The 19,246-nt window shown below is 48.6% G+C and overlaps 20 non-coding genes across 20 annotated transcripts; all 20 read left to right on the forward strand.

Moving 5' to 3' along the window:
• The first annotated feature begins 40 nt into the window (after window positions 1-40).
• On the forward strand, window positions 41-113 carry Trnaf-gaa (transfer RNA phenylalanine (anticodon GAA)). The gene has a single exon. It is a non-coding gene; the product is annotated as a tRNA-Phe (tRNA).
• Window positions 114-852: 739 nt separating this feature from the next.
• On the forward strand, window positions 853-934 carry Trnas-cga (transfer RNA serine (anticodon CGA)). The gene has a single exon. It is a non-coding gene; the product is annotated as a tRNA-Ser (tRNA).
• Window positions 935-1,624: 690 nt separating this feature from the next.
• On the forward strand, window positions 1,625-1,706 carry Trnas-uga (transfer RNA serine (anticodon UGA)). Its single transcript has one exon. It is a non-coding gene; the product is annotated as a tRNA-Ser (tRNA).
• Window positions 1,707-2,302: 596 nt separating this feature from the next.
• On the forward strand, window positions 2,303-2,375 carry Trnaf-gaa (transfer RNA phenylalanine (anticodon GAA)). The gene has a single exon. It is a non-coding gene; the product is annotated as a tRNA-Phe (tRNA).
• A 739-nt stretch (window positions 2,376-3,114) lies between these two features.
• Window positions 3,115-3,196, forward strand: Trnas-cga (transfer RNA serine (anticodon CGA)). The gene has a single exon. It is a non-coding gene; the product is annotated as a tRNA-Ser (tRNA).
• Window positions 3,197-3,886: 690 nt separating this feature from the next.
• On the forward strand, window positions 3,887-3,968 carry Trnas-uga (transfer RNA serine (anticodon UGA)). The gene has a single exon. It is a non-coding gene; the product is annotated as a tRNA-Ser (tRNA).
• A 596-nt stretch (window positions 3,969-4,564) lies between these two features.
• Trnaf-gaa (transfer RNA phenylalanine (anticodon GAA)) lies at window positions 4,565-4,637 on the forward strand. The gene has a single exon. It is a non-coding gene; the product is annotated as a tRNA-Phe (tRNA).
• A 739-nt stretch (window positions 4,638-5,376) lies between these two features.
• On the forward strand, window positions 5,377-5,458 carry Trnas-cga (transfer RNA serine (anticodon CGA)). Its single transcript has one exon. It is a non-coding gene; the product is annotated as a tRNA-Ser (tRNA).
• A 6,843-nt stretch (window positions 5,459-12,301) lies between these two features.
• Trnaf-gaa (transfer RNA phenylalanine (anticodon GAA)) lies at window positions 12,302-12,374 on the forward strand. The gene has a single exon. It is a non-coding gene; the product is annotated as a tRNA-Phe (tRNA).
• Window positions 12,375-12,912: 538 nt separating this feature from the next.
• Trnak-uuu (transfer RNA lysine (anticodon UUU)) lies at window positions 12,913-12,985 on the forward strand. Its single transcript has one exon. It is a non-coding gene; the product is annotated as a tRNA-Lys (tRNA).
• Window positions 12,986-13,122: 137 nt separating this feature from the next.
• On the forward strand, window positions 13,123-13,204 carry Trnas-cga (transfer RNA serine (anticodon CGA)). Its single transcript has one exon. It is a non-coding gene; the product is annotated as a tRNA-Ser (tRNA).
• Window positions 13,205-13,914: 710 nt separating this feature from the next.
• Window positions 13,915-13,996, forward strand: Trnas-uga (transfer RNA serine (anticodon UGA)). The gene has a single exon. It is a non-coding gene; the product is annotated as a tRNA-Ser (tRNA).
• A 596-nt stretch (window positions 13,997-14,592) lies between these two features.
• Window positions 14,593-14,665, forward strand: Trnaf-gaa (transfer RNA phenylalanine (anticodon GAA)). The gene has a single exon. It is a non-coding gene; the product is annotated as a tRNA-Phe (tRNA).
• Window positions 14,666-15,404: 739 nt separating this feature from the next.
• Trnas-cga (transfer RNA serine (anticodon CGA)) lies at window positions 15,405-15,486 on the forward strand. The gene has a single exon. It is a non-coding gene; the product is annotated as a tRNA-Ser (tRNA).
• Window positions 15,487-16,176: 690 nt separating this feature from the next.
• Window positions 16,177-16,258, forward strand: Trnas-uga (transfer RNA serine (anticodon UGA)). The gene has a single exon. It is a non-coding gene; the product is annotated as a tRNA-Ser (tRNA).
• A 576-nt stretch (window positions 16,259-16,834) lies between these two features.
• On the forward strand, window positions 16,835-16,907 carry Trnaf-gaa (transfer RNA phenylalanine (anticodon GAA)). The gene has a single exon. It is a non-coding gene; the product is annotated as a tRNA-Phe (tRNA).
• Window positions 16,908-17,445: 538 nt separating this feature from the next.
• Trnak-uuu (transfer RNA lysine (anticodon UUU)) lies at window positions 17,446-17,518 on the forward strand. Its single transcript has one exon. It is a non-coding gene; the product is annotated as a tRNA-Lys (tRNA).
• A 137-nt stretch (window positions 17,519-17,655) lies between these two features.
• On the forward strand, window positions 17,656-17,737 carry Trnas-cga (transfer RNA serine (anticodon CGA)). Its single transcript has one exon. It is a non-coding gene; the product is annotated as a tRNA-Ser (tRNA).
• Window positions 17,738-18,447: 710 nt separating this feature from the next.
• Window positions 18,448-18,529, forward strand: Trnas-uga (transfer RNA serine (anticodon UGA)). The gene has a single exon. It is a non-coding gene; the product is annotated as a tRNA-Ser (tRNA).
• Window positions 18,530-19,125: 596 nt separating this feature from the next.
• Trnaf-gaa (transfer RNA phenylalanine (anticodon GAA)) lies at window positions 19,126-19,198 on the forward strand. Its single transcript has one exon. It is a non-coding gene; the product is annotated as a tRNA-Phe (tRNA).
• The last annotated feature ends 48 nt before the right edge of the window (window positions 19,199-19,246 follow it).

The raw sequence follows: 19,246 nt of genomic DNA on the forward strand, positions 1-19,246 counted from the left end.
AGAGTTCACGAACACATGCAAACAGCAAACCTCAGCGTCAGCCGAAATAGCTCAGTTGGGAGAGCGTTAGACTGAAGATCTAAAGGTCCCTGGTTCGATCCTGGGTTTCGGCACGTATTCATTTTGATGCGACGCCCATGGAATTGCTCTGCGTTTGCGATAATGCAACTACCGCTGACAACAAAAATGACTCTCTCCTGTAGCTGTTCTGGTTGCCTAGTGCATGCCATAAGAGGAACTCACTAGACAACTAACTCCCTTAGAAGCAAAAGAATCAAAAAAGTCCTACCGACTGCGTTTCCTTTTTCTGTCAGGTGGTGAAGAAGGTCTTCAACGGAACCGTGAAATGAGCGAAAACGTGGGAAACATTGCATTCGAAATTCTTGTGAATTTTCCAACTGGCCAGTGAGGGTCGACTAAACACGTAAATTCTCTGCTCCAACGTATGAGCCGTAACGACTGCTGTAATTTGTTGTTGCATCGTGTGTCAGCAGTCTTCGATAGTGTGTTACGAGCTTAGCGCGATAAGTCTGTAGACAGCATTCAGGCGACGTTTTATTAGTAACTGCTCCATGCAGCGATTGCACAACAGTAAAGGACATGAGTGAATGTATCGTGGGGGGTTTCGCAGCCTCGTGCGAGCCCGGACAGCTCAGTCGGTGGAGCATAGGGCTTTTTAACCTAAGGGTCCAGGGTTCAAGTCCCTGTGTCGGCGGAAATTTTAATACTTTGGTAGCGATTCGTCTGGTAGCGGTGGAAACGCTACGGAAAATAATGCAGCTACGCCGTCTTCTGACACCACAGTGCTTGAAACGTTAGCAGTTGCATGTGTCGGCAGAACCCGCGCTAGCGGCAGTCGTGGCCGAGTGGTTAAGGCGTCTGACTCGAAATCAGATTCTCTCTGGGAGCGTAGGTTCGAGTCCTACCGGCTGCGTGCGATTTTGTGTAAAGAGGAGCAAAAATTTTCGCACACACGTGACATGCGTGGGCGAATGCGGGTGCAAACCAGTGACGCCATTCTCAACAAGACGAAAATTTCCGTTTAAGAATACTGAGTTTCGCGACGACCGCTTCTTACTGTGGTTATCGGTTGACCTCGCACTGACGCTGGGACTGCAGAAAGCCGTCGCTGAGATCGTGAGTACACAGATGTGCTTGAAAGTGTTGGACAGAGCGAACATTCATTTCTTTTTAAGAATCGCAATTCAATCATTCGAGTGCGGCAAAAGCAGTGGTGCAGCGTTTCTTTTCTTATGATCTCGCAGCTGCTTGGAAGTATGTCCATCGTTTAAGACGACAGAAAAGTAGCGTCAGCGGTGCGTCAGTGGGAAGTCGGTGAAGTCGCCATTGGAGCCATAAGCCAGCAATTACGACATGCGAATCACTCGGACACCACGCAGCTGTACGATAATGCTCGTGCGTGGGCCCGCATAGCTCAGTCGGCAGAGCGGTAGGTTTTCAATCAAATGGTCCTGGGTTCAAGTCCCTGTCTGGGCGAAAATTATTACATTTTGGAAACGGCCAATGGAAACCTTACAGAAATGAGTGAGGCCACGCCGCTTTCTGCCATCAGATTGCTTCTAAAGATGGCAGTTTCCGTTGTCGGGAGACATTTCCGCCACCAGCAGTCGTGGCCGAGTGGTTAAGGCGTCTGACTTGAAATCAGATTCCCTCTGGGAGCGTAGGTTCGAGTCCTGCCGACTGCGAAAATTTTCTCGCTCTCACAAGATGAACGTTCAGTTGCGTCACTACTAAACACGTGGGTCACCAGCAATGTGCAGTGTTATTTGATCCATGGCGCAGCGTTACAGTCGCGCCCAGAAGCCGCAGCTCATCTCCCCGTCTCACAGCCGCCCACCAGGTGTTAGTACAAGTGTCGCCTCACTGGGCAGTGCAGACGTGTCCATTTTAGCTTGCAGACGATGACGTGTAGCCATTCATGAGCTAACGCAAGTCGAATGTTTTACCGCGTGTATCTGCTAGGTACTGCCTCTTATACGGTGGAGAGGCTCACTCCTCCTTGTGTCTCGTTCGCTGCACACGAGTTGCCCCTGGCATCGATATAGCACGGGTTTTCTAGCGCCAGCGTGGCGTCACGTGAATTCAGCGAAGTCAATATTACACGAATCGAGTCGACATGTTTGCTTTTAACGATGATGGAAGCAGAAGAAATGTGTGTGGAACTTCGCTGCATCGGATGCTCGCCTTTCAGCGTCCCTGTGTCTTATCAGACGAAGGTGACTGTGAAAGTGGCAACGAGACAGAGTTCACGAACACATGCAAACAGCAAACCTCAGCGTCAGCCGAAATAGCTCAGTTGGGAGAGCGTTAGACTGAAGATCTAAAGGTCCCTGGTTCGATCCTGGGTTTCGGCACGTATTCATTTTGATGCGACGCCCATGGAATTGCTCTGCGTTTGCGATAATGCAACTACCGCTGACAACAAAAATGACTCTCTCCTGTAGCTGTTCTGGTTGCCTAGTGCATGCCATAAGAGGAACTCACTAGACAACTAACTCCCTTAGAAGCAAAAGAATCAAAAAAGTCCTACCGACTGCGTTTCCTTTTTCTGTCAGGTGGTGAAGAAGGTCTTCAACGGAACCGTGAAATGAGCGAAAACGTGGGAAACATTGCATTCGAAATTCTTGTGAATTTTCCAACTGGCCAGTGAGGGTCGACTAAACACGTAAATTCTCTGCTCCAACGTATGAGCCGTAACGACTGCTGTAATTTGTTGTTGCATCGTGTGTCAGCAGTCTTCGATAGTGTGTTACGAGCTTAGCGCGATAAGTCTGTAGACAGCATTCAGGCGACGTTTTATTAGTAACTGCTCCATGCAGCGATTGCACAACAGTAAAGGACATGAGTGAATGTATCGTGGGGGGTTTCGCAGCCTCGTGCGAGCCCGGACAGCTCAGTCGGTGGAGCATAGGGCTTTTTAACCTAAGGGTCCAGGGTTCAAGTCCCTGTGTCGGCGGAAATTTTAATACTTTGGTAGCGATTCGTCTGGTAGCGGTGGAAACGCTACGGAAAATAATGCAGCTACGCCGTCTTCTGACACCACAGTGCTTGAAACGTTAGCAGTTGCATGTGTCGGCAGAACCCGCGCTAGCGGCAGTCGTGGCCGAGTGGTTAAGGCGTCTGACTCGAAATCAGATTCTCTCTGGGAGCGTAGGTTCGAGTCCTACCGGCTGCGTGCGATTTTGTGTAAAGAGGAGCAAAAATTTTCGCACACACGTGACATGCGTGGGCGAATGCGGGTGCAAACCAGTGACGCCATTCTCAACAAGACGAAAATTTCCGTTTAAGAATACTGAGTTTCGCGACGACCGCTTCTTACTGTGGTTATCGGTTGACCTCGCACTGACGCTGGGACTGCAGAAAGCCGTCGCTGAGATCGTGAGTACACAGATGTGCTTGAAAGTGTTGGACAGAGCGAACATTCATTTCTTTTTAAGAATCGCAATTCAATCATTCGAGTGCGGCAAAAGCAGTGGTGCAGCGTTTCTTTTCTTATGATCTCGCAGCTGCTTGGAAGTATGTCCATCGTTTAAGACGACAGAAAAGTAGCGTCAGCGGTGCGTCAGTGGGAAGTCGGTGAAGTCGCCATTGGAGCCATAAGCCAGCAATTACGACATGCGAATCACTCGGACACCACGCAGCTGTACGATAATGCTCGTGCGTGGGCCCGCATAGCTCAGTCGGCAGAGCGGTAGGTTTTCAATCAAATGGTCCTGGGTTCAAGTCCCTGTCTGGGCGAAAATTATTACATTTTGGAAACGGCCAATGGAAACCTTACAGAAATGAGTGAGGCCACGCCGCTTTCTGCCATCAGATTGCTTCTAAAGATGGCAGTTTCCGTTGTCGGGAGACATTTCCGCCACCAGCAGTCGTGGCCGAGTGGTTAAGGCGTCTGACTTGATATCAGATTCCCTCTGGGAGCGTAGGTTCGAGTCCTGCCGACTGCGAAAATTTTCTCGCTCTCACAAGATGAACGTTCAGTTGCGTCACTACTAAACACGTGGGTCACCAGCAATGTGCAGTGTTATTTGATCCATGGCGCAGCGTTACAGTCGCGCCCAGAAGCCGCAGCTCATCTCCCCGTCTCACAGCCGCCCACCAGGTGTTAGTACAAGTGTCGCCTCACTGGGCAGTGCAGACGTGTCCATTTTAGCTTGCAGACGATGACGTGTAGCCATTCATGAGCTAACGCAAGTCGAATGTTTTACCGCGTGTATCTGCTAGGTACTGCCTCTTATACGGTGGAGAGGCTCACTCCTCCTTGTGTCTCGTTCGCTGCACACGAGTTGCCCCTGGCATCGATATAGCACGGGTTTTCTAGCGCCAGCGTGGCGTCACGTGAATTCAGCGAAGTCAATATTACACGAATCGAGTCGACATGTTTGCTTTTAACGATGATGGAAGCAGAAGAAATGTGTGTGGAACTTCGCTGCATCGGATGCTCGCCTTTCAGCGTCCCTGTGTCTTATCAGACGAAGGTGACTGTGAAAGTGGCAACGAGACAGAGTTCACGAACACATGCAAACAGCAAACCTCAGCGTCAGCCGAAATAGCTCAGTTGGGAGAGCGTTAGACTGAAGATCTAAAGGTCCCTGGTTCGATCCTGGGTTTCGGCACGTATTCATTTTGATGCGACGCCCATGGAATTGCTCTGCGTTTGCGATAATGCAACTACCGCTGACAACAAAAATGACTCTCTCCTGTAGCTGTTCTGGTTGCCTAGTGCATGCCATAAGAGGAACTCACTAGACAACTAACTCCCTTAGAAGCAAAAGAATCAAAAAAGTCCTACCGACTGCGTTTCCTTTTTCTGTCAGGTGGTGAAGAAGGTCTTCAACGGAACCGTGAAATGAGCGAAAACGTGGGAAACATTGCATTCGAAATTCTTGTGAATTTTCCAACTGGCCAGTGAGGGTCGACTAAACACGTAAATTCTCTGCTCCAACGTATGAGCCGTAACGACTGCTGTAATTTGTTGTTGCATCGTGTGTCAGCAGTCTTCGATAGTGTGTTACGAGCTTAGCGCGATAAGTCTGTAGACAGCATTCAGGCGACGTTTTATTAGTAACTGCTCCATGCAGCGATTGCACAACAGTAAAGGACATGAGTGAATGTATCGTGGGGGGTTTCGCAGCCTCGTGCGAGCCCGGACAGCTCAGTCGGTGGAGCATAGGGCTTTTTAACCTAAGGGTCCAGGGTTCAAGTCCCTGTGTCGGCGGAAATTTTAATACTTTGGTAGCGATTCGTCTGGTAGCGGTGGAAACGCTACGGAAAATAATGCAGCTACGCCGTCTTCTGACACCACAGTGCTTGAAACGTTAGCAGTTGCATGTGTCGGCAGAACCCGCGCTAGCGGCAGTCGTGGCCGAGTGGTTAAGGCGTCTGACTCGAAATCAGATTCTCTCTGGGAGCGTAGGTTCGAGTCCTACCGGCTGCGTGCGATTTTGTGTAAAGAGGAGCAAAAATTTTCGCACACACGTGACATGCGTGGGCGAATGCGGGTGCAAACCAGTGACGCCATTCTCAACAAGACGAAAATTTCCGTTTAAGAATACTGAGTTTCGCGACGACCGCTTCTTACTGTGGTTATCGGTTGACCTCGCACTGACGCTGGGACTGCAGAAAGCCGTCGCTGAGATCGTGAGTACACAGATGTGCTTGAAAGTGTTGGACAGAGCGAACATTCATTTCTTTTTAAGAATCGCAATTCAATCATTCGAGTGCGGCAAAAGCAGTGGTGCAGCGTTTCTTTTCTTATGATCTCGCAGCTGCTTGGAAGTATGTCCATCGTTTAAGACGACAGAAAAGTAGCGTCAGCGGTGCGTCAGTGGGAAGTCGGTGAAGTCGCCATTGGAGCCATAAGCCAGCAATTACGACATGCGAATCACTCGGACACCACGCAGCTGTACGATAATGCTCGTGCGTGGGCCCGCATAGCTCAGTCGGCAGAGCGGTAGGTTCTCAATCAAATGGTCCTGGGTTCAAGTCCCTGTCTGGGCGAAAATTATTACATTTTGGAAACGGCCAATGGAAACCTTACAGAAATGAGTGAGGCCACGCCGCTTTCTGCCATCAGATTGCTTCTAAAGATGGCAGTTTCCGTTGTCGGGAGACATTTCCGCCACCAGCAGTCGTGGCCGAGTGGCACAGTTCCGCTTGAGACGCGACAGCGATCGGACGTGCTGTGTATTCGATCCGCCGTTATCTTGGGTTGTGACTATTTACTTTCTGTGTGTGACGTTTCTTTGTCTTCTTCTCTTCGTTGTTTCGTCGCCTTAACGTTTGTTTTGTGTCGTGTGTTGTATAGCGGCTTTTGCCGCATTAGTTAAGTGTTATGGCTTCCCGGTTGTTTCCGCGGAAGTGTACTCTCAGTTTTCAGTTTAACAAGGCCACCAGGAATGTGCAACCAACTTCGTTGGAAATTCACGAATGGATTGTGGATACGATTGGCATAACATCGGACCAGGTACATACGGCGTATTTTGATACAGAACTGTACTGCTTTTTTGTGAAATTGTTGAACCCGGTTTTGCTAGATAGGATTTTACTTAAACATGGTGAGCAAGTGTCGTTCCGTCATAGAGATGGTTCTGTTAGCAGTGTTACTGTTTCAAATGCTGAAATTACGTATACCACAGTTCGGGTTTATAATTTACCCCCTGAAGTTGAAAACAGTTATCTCAAGGACGCTTTGCTTGGTTATGGTACTGTTCGGTCAATTCGAAATGAACGTTGGTCTGCACAACATAAGCTGCAATGTTATAATGGTGTCAGATCGGTTGAAATGCATATTAAGTCGAATATACCGTCCCATCTGGTTGTATGTGGTTATCGTGCTCATCTTACTTATGAGGGGCAAGTTGGTACGTGTTTTCTATGTAATGAGAATGGTCATGTTCGTGCTAATTGCCCTAAGCGGGTGTTTGTGCTTCAAAATGGGCTAGCACAACGCCGCAAATTAACGGTTGCCGATCTTGTGCCAGCAGCTTCCTCCACTGTTTCTTGTCAGCCTCCTGCAGTAGATTCTTCACAACGGGTGACACCCTCCTCTGATGCAGGTTTTCCCCCGTTACCCACTCGCCCAGATGTATCGGCTGCTCCTACACCGATCCCGTCTGTTTCCAATAACAAACGCCGTCGTGCTAGTGATACCGGTAGCACTGATGATGAAGCTGCTGTTATGCAGCCGGTTTGCGAATCCGACGAGAGCATTCCGGAATCTCCCATGCCTGTTTCGGATTCTGTTCCCGCTGTGTCTCCTGCATTGCCTGATGACGTCAAACTTGCTGCCCCACCGTCGGCGCACGAGCCACAACATTCGGTCGAGGTGGTGTTGACATCCCCCCTGACACAGGCATCACAACATGTTGACGACACTTCGGTGCAGCCAGCTGTTTGTCGGAAAATCGCTCCTAGTACTGCGCGCTCCGCTTCAGCGGATTCCGAACCTATCTCTCCACCTCCTACACATCCCATCCCTACACCTTCTGATGCCTGTGCCGATGTTCCTGATGCAGTTTTCCCCTTGTTGGCTCCTTCTTCTGATTCCTCTTGCCCTGCTACTCCTTCGGATGCCTTGGTTGATGTGCCTGATCTCGAACCCCCCACTCCACCTGCTCTTGAAACTGGTGTGCATCAGATACGCCGTCGGGTGAAAGTGCCCCCCAATCTTCACGCGGTGCGGAAAAAACACAAGCATGCAAAGGATGACTCTGATTCCGTTGATTCCGGGCGATCACCCTCTGCCATGTCTGATGTTGATGATGTGGATGTAGTTGCTTCTCATGTGGTGTAATTAGGGTTCGTTTTCTCTTTTTTGGTTGATGTTGCAGGCGTACACGTTTATTACCTTAAATATCAATAGCATTCAATCTGCTCTGAAGTTAGCGTCTCTGCAGCAGTTTATTTATGACTCTGCAGCTGATGTTGTTTTCCTGCAGGAAGTCTCCGTTGCACACCTGTTTGTTCCTGGCTTTCGCACTATTATAAATTTTGCGCCTGAGTTTTCCACAGGTACTGCCTTACTAATTCGTGACGGTATCCCCGTTACCGAAATTGAGCTCTTAGACTCGGGAAGGGGTATTGGTTGTCGGTTATTTGACACAACCTTGGTTAATATTTACGCCCCCTCTGGTTCCAGCAAACGGCAGGAAAGGTCTCGTTTTTATAAAGAGGATCTGATTTATCTTTTACGCAAAAATCCTGCGACTTTGATATTGGGGGGTGATTTTAATTGTGTATTACAAGCTAAGGACCAATCCCCTCATTTTAATTATTGTTTCGAGCTGCATTCTCTTGTACGTCAACTACGACTACGCGATGCGTGGGAGGTTAAACACCCCACTTTAGTTAAATTTACATTTTTTACTGCCACCTCTAGTAGTCGCCTTGACCGATTGTATATTTCTGATCCCCTTAGTGCTTCTGTTTTAAATGTAGATGTTATTCCAGCCAGTTTTACGGATCATTGTGCCCTTGCGGTTATAATTAATTTGGAGCGTCAGCCTCTTAAACTTTATCGGCCGCTGTGGAAATTAAATGTCTCCTTGCTCGATGACCCTGACATCGAACCTCTAATACAGATGGCGTGGGACATGTGTTTACGTTCTCTGCGATACTATCCGTCAAAGCTTCACTGGTGGATCCACTGTGCGAAGCCAAAACTACGTCGCACTTTAATGTCCTACAGTTATCAAAGAGCGCGAGATCTGAAACTGACTTTTGAGTATTATTATTCGGTGCTTCGCGAACTTTATGATACTTCTAGAATGACATGTGCCCACCTTTCTGAGATTCGGAAAATTAAAGCCAAGCTCCTTAGTATTAAACGACTGCAGATGGAAGGATTGAAGCTTAAATCTAAACCACCGTCCATCTTAGCACATGAAATGACTTCTATGTACCATCTGTTTCGTCACCAAAAGAACCGTCGACGTGTATTGATTGATGGTCTGATGGCAGCTGATGGTCGCCGGCTTACCTTACAGAATCAAATAACCCACGAACTTACCTGCTACTATGAGACCTTATATGCTGTGGCTGATTCTGATGAGGTTGATAAAGACGAGATTTTAACTGCTATCCCATCAGTTTTAACAGAGGACCACAATACGGAATTTTTAGCTCCTTTTACTGCAGACGAAATTTCAGCTTTTATTGCTTGTTCCCCATCTCACAAATCTCCTGGTCCGGATGGCCTTCCTAAGGAGTTTTTTGTTCGCTTTTGGACTATTATAGGGCCTGTTTTTACGGATATCGTAAATGAAATTTTGAATGGTGGCTCAATTCCAGCCGATTTCAAGAGAGGTACGGTAGTCCTGATACCGAAAGCTGCTGGTTTGAAGACAGCTAGTGACTTTCGTCCTTTAACCCTTTTAAATTTTGATTATAAGACGGCTGCTAGGGCTGTTAATGCACGTCTATCCCTCTTGCTTACACCTGTGATAACTCCTTGTCAAAGCTGCTTTCCGGGGCGCTCCATCTTGACACCTCTGGCGGGGTATCGTGATATTGTGTCGATTGTCGCTGTCACCAATATTTCCTGTGCGCTTTTATTTGTTGATTTTAGTAAGGCTTTTGATCGTGTGTCCCATTCGTTTTAGAGCTTCTGCTGCGCCGACTCGGTTTTAATGAAAAGGCGCTGCTGGTACTTAGGAATATGACGACTGGCATTTCTGCTAAGATTGACATTAATGGCCAGCTGACGAAGGTCATTGATATTAAACGTAGCGTCCCGCAAGGTAGCCCTTTATCCATGACCCTTTATGCTCTCTCCCTTCAACCACTCCTCACACGTCTCAACTTGACACTTCGTGGTCTTACGATCTCTGGGGTTACCCAGACAGCAACAGCTTATGCTGATGATTTGGTTGTTTTGCTTCGTTCCGCCGCAGAAGTGCCGCTGTTGAAGATGGAACTAGATAAATTTTCCGCAGCCTCAGGTTCTCGTATTAACCCCCGTAAAAGCAAACTCCTGAATTTGCGGGGCTTTGAACGTGTGGTTATTCCGTGGGTTATGGCTGTTGAACACCATACACATTTAGGTATCTATCTTGAACGGTGTCCTCTTCGTATGGCTGCAAAAAATTGGCAAGTGGCCATTTCCAAGCTTCAAGGTGTTTTATTCGAACACTCATGGCGTTCGATACCGCTACTGCAAAAAAAGCGTGTATTAGACACTTATGTTTTATGTAAAGTATATTACGTTGCTCAGTTGTTTCCGCTTCCCCGAATGCAGGGTGCAAAAATGGTCCAGCTTATTAACAGATATATTTGGCGGGGGCACATTTTTAAATTACGTTGTGATGTTTTTACGAAGCCGCGTCTTGAGGGCGGCTTGTCGTTCACCGATGTCCGTGTCAAGGCTGCTGCCCTTTATGTTAAGCGAACCCTCCATCTTTTATTTTCTGAGTCCCCGACTGTTACTTCGCGATTACTCCATGTCGTTCGTCCTGCGAGCTTGTCACCGCCTATTAACGTAGGGTCTCTAAATGCGAAGCTACGACATGTTCGGGACTTCTACATTGAGATTAGTTACCTGGATCTCCACTTACAACGTCGTCCTGTTTTTACTACGCGAACACTGCTTGCCAAATGGCACAGGTCTTTTTCTTCCAACCCGATTGTTTTGCAGTATCCCCGTTTTAATTGGCGTAACATATGGACGAATATTAGCTTACCCGTTCATTCAGCAACTGTTGCCTCCCTATGGTATAAGGTGGTTAATCAGCTGATTCCTACGAACGAACGCCTTCATCGTATAGGTTTATGTGTCTCTCCGCTTTGTCAAACGTGTGGTTGTGTTGATACGCTCCCACACCGGTTTACCTGCGCTGACCGTCTTCGCATGTGGTACTGGCTGCGCCGACAATTGGCGTTACTCACCAGGAGTTCGGAATCGGCATTTACAACTGATATCCTCTGCTGGCCGGACACGGTTTTTTATCCACGGACAAAGAACAACACCATTATGTGGCTTCTTGGCCGTTACATTTTTGCAGTGGTTGATGGTGATGGTATTTCCGATTTTATTTCGTTTATTGGTTACATGCTTCATGAGTACTGGACGCAAAAATCTTTCCCACATCTTAAAAGGGACTTTGCGAATATGCTTAGTATTGTTTTCGAAAAGCAGGGGATTGGTTAAGTTTCCACTTCTATTGATCATTCCTGCGCCAGATGCATTAATGGCACCGGTATAGGGGCATACTGATCTCACTTCATGATACGGAAGACATTCTCGCTAGTTCTTAGTTCTTTTGCCTTCCTGCCAAGCTTTTACCTGTTTGGATAGACGACGCATCATAACCCCCGTGTCCACCTATAAGTATCCTAAGACTCTGAACCAAGGACAATTACTACGTCTTGGTGCGACTGTGCTTCAGTGCAGGGAGGAGGAGACGTCATGGCCAGGCCTCGGGATTCGACCCCTGCCCAACACGCCTCCACCGAGCTGCCCTGGGTCATTACTATGGTATGGAAAAAAAAACAACAAAAAAGTGGTTAGGATCCCTGGCTTTCACGCACACCAAGTGGTAGAGCAGTCAAAAAAAGTGGTAAAAGACAAAAAATATATAAAAAAAAGTGGTTAAGGCGTCTGAAGTAAAAAAAAAAAAAATGAAAAAAAAAAAAAAAAAGTGGTTAAGGCGTCTGACTTGAAATCAGATTCCCTCTGGGAGCGTAGGTTCGAGTCCTGCCGACTGCGAAAATTTTCTCGCTCTCAGAAGAAGGACGTTCAGCTGCATCCTAGCGGTTGCGTCTCCACTAAACACGTGGATCGCCAGCAATGTGCAGGGTGCAGCGCTACAGTCGCGCCCAGAAGCCACAGCTCATCTCCTCGTCTCACAGCCGTCCACCAGGTGTCAGTGCAAGTGTCACCTCTCTGGGCAGTGCAGATGTGTCCATTTTAGCTTGCAGACGATGACGTGTAGCAATTTATGAGCTAGCGCAAGTCAAATGTTTTACCGTGTGTATCTGCTAGATGCTGCCTCTCACACGCTGGAGAGGCTCACTGCTTCTTGTGTCTCGTTCTTTGCACACGAGTTGCACGTGGCATCGATATAGCACAGGTTTTCTAGCGTCAGCGAAGTCAATATTACATGAATCGAGTCGAAGTGTTTGCTTGTTACGATGATGGAAGCAGAAGAAATGTGTGTGGTACTTCACTGCATCTGCTGCTCGCCTTTCAGCGTCCCTGTGTCTTATCAGATGAAGATGACTGTGAAATTGGCGACGGGGCAGAGGTCAACGAAGACGTGCAAAACAGAGACGTTCAACGTCAGCCGAAATAGCTCAGTTGGGAGAGCGTTAGACTGAAGATCTAAAGGTCCCTGGTTCGATCCCGGGTTTCGGCATGCATTCGTTTTGAAGCTGACGCCAATGGAATTGCTCTGAGTTTGTGATAATGTAACTACCGCCGAGAACAAAAATGACTCCCTCCTGTAGCTGTTCTGGTTGTCCAGTGCATGCCATAAGAGGAACACAGTAGGCAAATGCCTGGGAAGCAAGAAAATAAAAAAAAAGTCCTACCTATTGCGTTCCCTTTTTTGTGTCAGGACGTGAAGAACGTCTCCAACGGAACCGTGAAATGAGCGAAAACGTGGGAAACATTGCATTCGAAATGCTTGTGAATTTTCCAGTTGCCCAGTGAGTGTCGACAGAACACGTAAATCCTCTGCTCCAACGTATGAGACGTAACGATTGCTGCAATTTGTTCTTGCGTCATGTGTCAGCATTCTTCGATAGTCTGTTACGAGCTTAGCACGATAAGTTTGTAGACAGCATCCAGGCGACGTTTTATTAGTTACAGCTCCATGCAGCGAGTGCACAACAGTAAAGGACATGAGTCAATGTGCAGTTGTGTATCGTGGAAGGTTTACAAACGTCTTGTGAGCCCGGATAGCTCAGTCGGTAGAGCATTAGGCTTTTAACCTAAGGGTCCAGGGTTCAAGTCCCTGTCCGGGCGGAAATTTTAATACTTTGGTAGTGATTCGTCTAGTAGAGGTGGAAACACTACGGAAAAGAATGCAACTACGCCGTTTCCTGACACCACAGTGCTTTAAACGGTAGCAGTTGCATGTGTCGGCAGAACTCGCGCTACCGGCAGTCGTGGCCGAGTGGTTAAGGCGTCTGACTCGAAATCAGATTCCCTCTGGGAGCGTAGGTTCGAGTCCTACCGGCTGCGTGCGATTTTGCGTAAAGAGCAGCAAATATTTTCACACACGTGAACGCGGATGCAAACCAATGACGCCACTCTCAACAAGACGAAAATTTAAGAATACTGAGTTTCGCAACGGCCGCTGCTTCCTGTGGCTACCGGTTCACCTCGCACTGACGCTGGGACTGCAGAAAGCCGTCGCAGGCCCACGAGTGCGCTCCCGTCATTTTCTCGCGCCGACGCCGAGTTTGTGAGTACACAGATGTGCTTGGAAGTGTTGGACAGAGCGAACATTCATTTCTTTTTAAGAATCGCAATTCAATCATTCGAGTGCGGCAAAAGCAGTGGTGCAGCGTTTCTTTTCTTATGATCTCGCAGCTGCTTGGAAGTATGTCCATCGTTTAAGACGACAGAAAAGTAGCGTCAGCGGTGCGTCAGTGGGAAGTCGGTGAAGTCGCCATTGGAGCCATAAGCCAGCAATTACGACATGCGAATCACTCGGACACCACGCAGCTGTACGATAATGCTCGTGCGTGGGCCCGCATAGCTCAGTCGGCAGAGCGGTAGGTTCTCAATCAAATGGTCCTGGGTTCAAGTCCCTGTCTGGGCGAAAATTATTACATTTTGGAAACGGCCAATGGAAACCTTACAGAAATGAGTGAGGCCACGCCGCTTTCTGCCATCAGATTGCTTCTAAAGATGGCAGTTTCCGTTGTCGGGAGACATTTCCGCCACCAGCAGTCGTGGCCGAGTGGTTAAGGCGTCTGACTTGAAATCAGATTCCCTCTGGGAGCGTAGGTTCGAGTCCTGCCGACTGCGAAAATTTTCTCGCTCTCACAAGATGAACGTTCAGTTGCGTCACTACTAAACACGTGGGTCACCAGCAATGTGCAGTGTTATTTGATCCATGGCGCAGCGTTACAGTCGCGCCCAGAAGCCGCAGCTCATCTCCCCGTCTCACAGCCGCCCACCAGGTGTTAGTACAAGTGTCGCCTCACTGGGCAGTGCAGACGTGTCCATTTTAGCTTGCAGACGATGACGTGTAGCCATTCATGAGCTAACGCAAGTCGAATGTTTTACCGCGTGTATCTGCTAGGTACTGCCTCTTATACGGTGGAGAGGCTCACTCCTCCTTGTGTCTCGTTCGCTGCACACGAGTTGCCCCTGGCATCGATATAGCACGGGTTTTCTAGCGCCAGCGTGGCGTCACGTGAATTCAGCGAAGTCAATATTACACGAATCGAGTCGACATGTTTGCTTTTAACGATGATGGAAGCAGAAGAAATGTGTGTGGAACTTCGCTGCATCGGATGCTCGCCTTTCAGCGTCCCTGTGTCTTATCAGACGAAGGTGACTGTGAAAGTGGCAACGAGACAGAGTTCACGAACACATGCAAACAGCAAACCTCAGCGTCAGCCGAAATAGCTCAGTTGGGAGAGCGTTAGACTGAAGATCTAAAGGTCCCTGGTTCGATCCTGGGTTTCGGCACGTATTCATTTTGATGCGACGCCCATGGAATTGCTCTGCGTTTGCGATAATGCAACTACCGCTGACAACAAAAATGACTCTCTCCTGTAGCTGTTCTGGTTGCCTAGTGCATGCCATAAGAGGAACTCACTAGACAACTAACTCCCTTAGAAGCAAAAGAATCAAAAAAGTCCTACCGACTGCGTTTCCTTTTTCTGTCAGGTGGTGAAGAAGGTCTTCAACGGAACCGTGAAATGAGCGAAAACGTGGGAAACATTGCATTCGAAATTCTTGTGAATTTTCCAACTGGCCAGTGAGGGTCGACTAAACACGTAAATTCTCTGCTCCAACGTATGAGCCGTAACGACTGCTGTAATTTGTTGTTGCATCGTGTGTCAGCAGTCTTCGATAGTGTGTTACGAGCTTAGCGCGATAAGTCTGTAGACAGCATTCAGGCGACGTTTTATTAGTAACTGCTCCATGCAGCGATTGCACAACAGTAAAGGACATGAGTGAATGTATCGTGGGGGGTTTCGCAGCCTCGTGCGAGCCCGGACAGCTCAGTCGGTGGAGCATAGGGCTTTTTAACCTAAGGGTCCAGGGTTCAAGTCCCTGTGTCGGCGGAAATTTTAATACTTTGGTAGCGATTCGTCTGGTAGCGGTGGAAACGCTACGGAAAATAATGCAGCTACGCCGTCTTCTGACACCACAGTGCTTGAAACGTTAGCAGTTGCATGTGTCGGCAGAACCCGCGCTAGCGGCAGTCGTGGCCGAGTGGTTAAGGCGTCTGACTCGAAATCAGATTCTCTCTGGGAGCGTAGGTTCGAGTCCTACCGGCTGCGTGCGATTTTGTGTAAAGAGGAGCAAAAATTTTCGCACACACGTGACATGCGTGGGCGAATGCGGGTGCAAACCAGTGACGCCATTCTCAACAAGACGAAAATTTCCGTTTAAGAATACTGAGTTTCGCGACGACCGCTTCTTACTGTGGTTATCGGTTGACCTCGCACTGACGCTGGGACTGCAGAAAGCCGTCGCTGAGATCGTGAGTACACAGATGTGCTTGAAAGTGTTGGACAGAGCGAACATTCATTTCTTTTTAAGAATCGCAATTCAATCATTCGAGTGCGGCAAAAGCAGTGGTGCAGCGTTTCTTTTCTTATGATCTCGCAGCTGCTTGGAAGTATGTCCATCGTTTAAGACGACAGAAAAGTAGCGTCAGCGGTGCGTCAGTGGGAAGTCGGTGAAGTCGCCATTGGAGCCATAAGCCAGCAATTACGACATGCGAATCACTCGGACACCACGCAGCTGTACGATAATGCTCGTGCGTGGGCCCGCATAGCTCAGTCGGCAGAGCGGTAGGTTCTCAATCAAATGGTCCTGGGTTCAAGTCCCTGTCTGGGCGAAAATTATTACATTTTGGAAACGGCCAATGGAAACCTTACAGAAATGAGTGAGGCCACGCCGCTTTCTGCCATCAGATTGCTTCTAAAGATGGCAGTTTCCGTTGTCGGGAGACATTTCCGCCACCAGCAGTCGTGGCCGAGTGGTTAAGGCGTCTGACTTGAAATCAGATTCCCTCTGGGAGCGTAGGTTCGAGTCCTGGCGACTGCGAAAATTTTCTCGCTCTCAGAAGAAGGACGTTCAGCTGCATCCTAGCGGTTGCGTCTCCACTAAACACGTGGATCGCCAGCAATGTGCAGGGTGCAGCGCTACAGTCGCGCCCAGAAGCCACAGCTCATCTCCTCGTCTCACAGCCGTCCACCAGGTGTCAGTGCAAGTGTCACCTCTCTGGGCAGTGCAGATGTGTCCATTTTAGCTTGCAGACGATGACGTGTAGCAATTTATGAGCTAGCGCAAGTCAAATGTTTTACCGTGTGTATCTGCTAGATGCTGCCTCTCACACGCTGGAGAGGCTCACTGCTTCTTGTGTCTCGTTCTTTGCACACGAGTTGCACGTGGCATCGATATAGCACAGGTTTTCTAGCGTCAGCGAAGTCAATATTACATGAATCGAGTCGAAGTGTTTGCTTGTTACGATGATGGAAGCAGAAGAAATGTGTGTGGTACTTCACTGCATCTGCTGCTCGCCTTTCAGCGTCCCTGTGTCTTATCAGATGAAGATGACTGTGAAATTGGCGACGGGGCAGAGGTCAACGAAGACGTGCAAAACAGAGACGTTCAACGTCAGCCGAAATAGCTCAGTTGGGAGAGCGTTAGACTGAAGATCTAAAGGTCCCTGGTTCGATCCCGGGTTTCGGCATGCATTCGTTTTGAAGCTGACGCCAATGGAATTGCTCTGAGTTTGTGATAATGTAACTACCGCCGAGAACAAAAATGACTCCCTCCTGTAGCTGTTCTGGTTGTCCAGTGCATGCCATAAGAGGAACACAGTAGGCAAATGCCTGGGAAGCAAGAAAATAAAAAAAAAGTCCTACCTATTGCGTTCCCTTTTTTGTGTCAGGACGTGAAGAACGTCTCCAACGGAACCGTGAAATGAGCGAAAACGTGGGAAACATTGCATTCGAAATGCTTGTGAATTTTCCAGTTGCCCAGTGAGTGTCGACAGAACACGTAAATCCTCTGCTCCAACGTATGAGACGTAACGATTGCTGCAATTTGTTCTTGCGTCATGTGTCAGCATTCTTCGATAGTCTGTTACGAGCTTAGCACGATAAGTTTGTAGACAGCATCCAGGCGACGTTTTATTAGTTACAGCTCCATGCAGCGAGTGCACAACAGTAAAGGACATGAGTCAATGTGCAGTTGTGTATCGTGGAAGGTTTACAAACGTCTTGTGAGCCCGGATAGCTCAGTCGGTAGAGCATTAGGCTTTTAACCTAAGGGTCCAGGGTTCAAGTCCCTGTCCGGGCGGAAATTTTAATACTTTGGTAGTGATTCGTCTAGTAGAGGTGGAAACACTACGGAAAAGAATGCAACTACGCCGTTTCCTGACACCACAGTGCTTTAAACGGTAGCAGTTGCATGTGTCGGCAGAACTCGCGCTACCGGCAGTCGTGGCCGAGTGGTTAAGGCGTCTGACTCGAAATCAGATTCCCTCTGGGAGCGTAGGTTCGAGTCCTACCGGCTGCGTGCGATTTTGCGTAAAGAGCAGCAAATATTTTCACACACGTGAACGCGGATGCAAACCAATGACGCCACTCTCAACAAGACGAAAATTTAAGAATACTGAGTTTCGCAACGGCCGCTGCTTCCTGTGGCTACCGGTTCACCTCGCACTGACGCTGGGACTGCAGAAAGCCGTCGCAGGCCCACGAGTGCGCTCCCGTCATTTTCTCGCGCCGACGCCGAGTTTGTGAGTACACAGATGTGCTTGGAAGTGTTGGACAGAGCGAACATTCATTTCTTTTTAAGAATCGCAATTCAATCATTCGAGTGCGGCAAAAGCAGTGGTGCAGCGTTTCTTTTCTTATGATCTCGCAGCTGCTTGGAAGTATGTCCATCGTTTAAGACGACAGAAAAGTAGCGTCAGCGGTGCGTCAGTGGGAAGTCGGTGAAGTCGCCATTGGAGCCATAAGCCAGCAATTACGACATGCGAATCACTCGGACACCACGCAGCTGTACGATAATGCTCGTGCGTGGGCCCGCATAGCTCAGTCGGCAGAGCGGTAGGTTCTCAATCAAATGGTCCTGGGTTCAAGTCCCTGTCTGGGCGAAAATTATTACATTTTGGAAACGGCCAATGGAAACCTTACAGAAATGAGTGAGGCCACGCCGCTTTCTGCCATCAGATTGCTTCTAAAGATGGCAGTTTCCGTTGTCGGGAGACATTTCCGCCACCAGCAGTCGTGGCCGAGTGGTTAAGGCGTCTGACTTGAAATCAGATTCCCTCTGGGAGCGTAGGTTCGAGTCCTGCCGACTGCGAAAATTTTCTCGCTCTCACAAGATGAACGTTCAGTTGCGTCACTACTAAACACGTGGGTCACCAGCAATGTGCAGTGTTATTTGATCCATGGCGCAGCGTTACAGTCGCGCCCAGAAGCCGCAGCTCATCTCCCCGTCTCACAGCCGCCCACCAGGTGTTAGTACAAGTGTCGCCTCACTGGGCAGTGCAGACGTGTCCATTTTAGCTTGCAGACGATGACGTGTAGCCATTCATGAGCTAACGCAAGTCGAATGTTTTACCGCGTGTATCTGCTAGGTACTGCCTCTTATACGGTGGAGAGGCTCACTCCTCCTTGTGTCTCGTTCGCTGCACACGAGTTGCCCCTGGCATCGATATAGCACGGGTTTTCTAGCGCCAGCGTGGCGTCACGTGAATTCAGCGAAGTCAATATTACACGAATCGAGTCGACATGTTTGCTTTTAACGATGATGGAAGCAGAAGAAATGTGTGTGGAACTTCGCTGCATCGGATGCTCGCCTTTCAGCGTCCCTGTGTCTTATCAGACGAAGGTGACTGTGAAAGTGGCAACGAGACAGAGTTCACGAACACATGCAAACAGCAAACCTCAGCGTCAGCCGAAATAGCTCAGTTGGGAGAGCGTTAGACTGAAGATCTAAAGGTCCCTGGTTCGATCCTGGGTTTCGGCACGTATTCATTTTGATGCGACGCCCATGGAATTGCTCTGCGTTTGCGAT

This window comes from Schistocerca nitens, unplaced genomic scaffold (assembly GCF_023898315.1).
Source record: "Schistocerca nitens isolate TAMUIC-IGC-003100 unplaced genomic scaffold, iqSchNite1.1 HiC_scaffold_385, whole genome shotgun sequence".
In the NCBI taxonomy this organism is placed as follows: Eukaryota; Metazoa; Arthropoda; class Insecta; order Orthoptera; family Acrididae; genus Schistocerca; species Schistocerca nitens.